The sequence below is a fragment of the Oryctolagus cuniculus genome, chromosome 1 (genome assembly GCF_964237555.1).
Source record: "Oryctolagus cuniculus chromosome 1, mOryCun1.1, whole genome shotgun sequence".
Taxonomy (NCBI): domain Eukaryota; kingdom Metazoa; phylum Chordata; class Mammalia; order Lagomorpha; family Leporidae; genus Oryctolagus; species Oryctolagus cuniculus.
In genome coordinates, this window is record NC_091432.1 from 61695074 (window position 1) to 61697615 (window position 2542).

The window sequence follows — 2542 nt, forward strand, 5'->3', positions numbered from 1 at the left end:
ATTTGCAGGCCCAAATAGATGGTTCCTGATTTAATGACAACTGGGAAGAATAGGGTTTTAGTGGAGTAGTTGGATATAAGATATATATTTATGACACTGAAATGCCATTTCCAGTTACAATAAAAGAGTCTAATTCGTTTTGTCCATGGGTGTGGAAAGGAAATCACTCACTTTGTTGAGTTTTCTTGTTTTAATGCAGTCAGCCTTGCCTTCCTTATGGATACCCTCCCTGAAAACACTGTCTGTTTGCATTGGTGTTTTCCTTACAGTTGCCAAGATTGAGATGAATCATATGATTTTAAAGATTTCTCAAAATCAGACTTTGGATAAAAATGGGAAGCACAAGAGGAATGGGAACACTGACCAAGAAGCTTTGCATCAGGAGGCCCACAGGCACCATGTCCCTTTCCAACATCCCAGTCTTCATGCCTTCAATGCTGACAAGAGTTGTCATCCCAGGTCTAGAGTCTGTGCAGGGCTGCATTGGGATTCCATTCTGTTCCATGTATCATCTCATTGCTATGACTGGAAATCTATTGTTCTGATCATCATCAAACCGGAGCATAGCCTCCATGAGCCAACATATATTTTTTTAGGCATGCTCAGAGCCATAGATATTTCTCTTGCTAGCAGCATTATGCCCAGGATGCTAGGAATCTTCTGGTTTCATTTCCCAGAAAACTATTTTGATTCTTGTTTGCTTCAAATGTGGCTCAGTTATGCTTTTCATTGTATAGGATCAGGCATACTGTTTGTAGTGGCCCTAGACCTTTATGTGACCCTCTGCTCCCTAATAAGACACAGCACCATCCTTACCCATAAGCTCATCACTCAATTAGCTTTGATGATACTCAGGACTGCCATTCTTTCAGCCCCATGCCTAGTATTGGTAAAGTGATAATTTCAATTTTATTATACAATAGTCATCTCCCATTCCTACTGTGAGCATATGGCCATTGTAAAACCAGCTGCAGGAAATGCCTGGGTGAACAAAATCCATGGTTGATTTGTTGCCTTCACTGTTTATGGGTTTAATCTCACTTTCATCACACTGTCCTACTTAGATATATTGGTCATGGTTTTCATTTGCCTCAGAAGAAGTCTGGACTAAAGCATTCAATACCAGCAATTCTCACATCCATTGTCTTACTCCAGTTCTACATTTTTGCCATATTCTCCTTCTTCACACATGGATTTCATTCTCACATCCTCCTTAATATCCATATCTTATTTTGCAGCATTAATTTACTCCATTTCTCAACCCACTTGTATATAACGTAAAGACTAATCAGATTCATATTCATGCAATAAAAATATGCTGACCATCAAATTCATCTGTATCTCTATGCTTTCTTCTTTGTAATACGGGATAGACAGGTAGCAACCTAGGTCTGCAGAGCTGGAAACCACTACCCTTGTCCCATGTACCACCTAGTCTTTAATGAAATCTCAGTTGTCAATTTCACTTAATACATTTTAGCACTGTGTATATTATATTACTATATTATTATAATATTATATATATTATATTATTATAAATCAGAGAAAATATAACATTTGTCATTTGGGGTCTGGCTTATTTCACAAATTGTTTAATCAAATATTGTTGAAAAACACAAGATTTCAGTCTTTTTTACAGCTGAGTAGTATTCTATCATGTTTATATACCACAATACTTTGGAAGATGCTTGTTCATATTCTTAATCCATTTTTTTAACTGGACTGTTTGCTTTCCTGTTGTTGAGTTTCTTGAGTTCCTTCTATATCATGGACATTAATCCTTTATTAGATTGGAAGTGACTCAGAGACTGACAGGTGATTGTGGCTCTAAGGTGCACTTTATAAATTGTCATCCACTTATTGGACATGATAAAATTAGTATTTGCTTTAATGTGATTATATGTCAGAAATATCATTGCATTTCTCTGTCAACATGTCTGTAAGGATTATTCTGAATATCTCAAGATGCTTTTAATTTTCTTTATGGCCTATCATTCTAGTTATTAAGTGCCATTGGTTTGTTTTGTGCCATGTTAGCATATTGACTTCTCTTACACATTATTACAGAAAGAGATATCTTGCTTCCAATTCCAAATAATAAACTAAAGTTTGAGAAAATATTTTTCTTTCTGATACTTTATTTTTTTCATGTTCATGTAGTATCAAGATATTTTTCATGTTAACATAAGATGAACAGAATCAATGTCAGAATCCCTTTTAGGTAATGAATCTTCCAAAATCTGAATCATTTGCTGCCTTCTTTTTACTTGTCATAGAAAGACCTTGGAGTCCCATAGGAATGAGAGAAATTCAATTCCACAAGGACACTACATAGTACAAAACACTTATCTGTCCCTGCCTGAAACATCAAGAAGATTCTCACTCTGTGGCTTCTGCACATACATCCATAGGTAGTCCTTGGTAAGTCTTTGGGATTCAGAATGTACACAGTGAGGGAAACTTAAGTTTCTAAGAGATCATGTATCTTGTGATGCAATATGATGCCCGCATGATTTTTAAAAAGTAACATATTCTTAAATAA

General features: G+C 35.8%; 1 pseudogene; it reads left to right on the forward strand.

Annotated features, from left to right (window-relative positions):
• The first annotated feature begins 398 nt into the window (after window positions 1-398).
• Window positions 399-1322, forward strand: LOC100351632 (olfactory receptor 52A1-like; annotated as a pseudogene).
• The last annotated feature ends 1220 nt before the right edge of the window (window positions 1323-2542 follow it).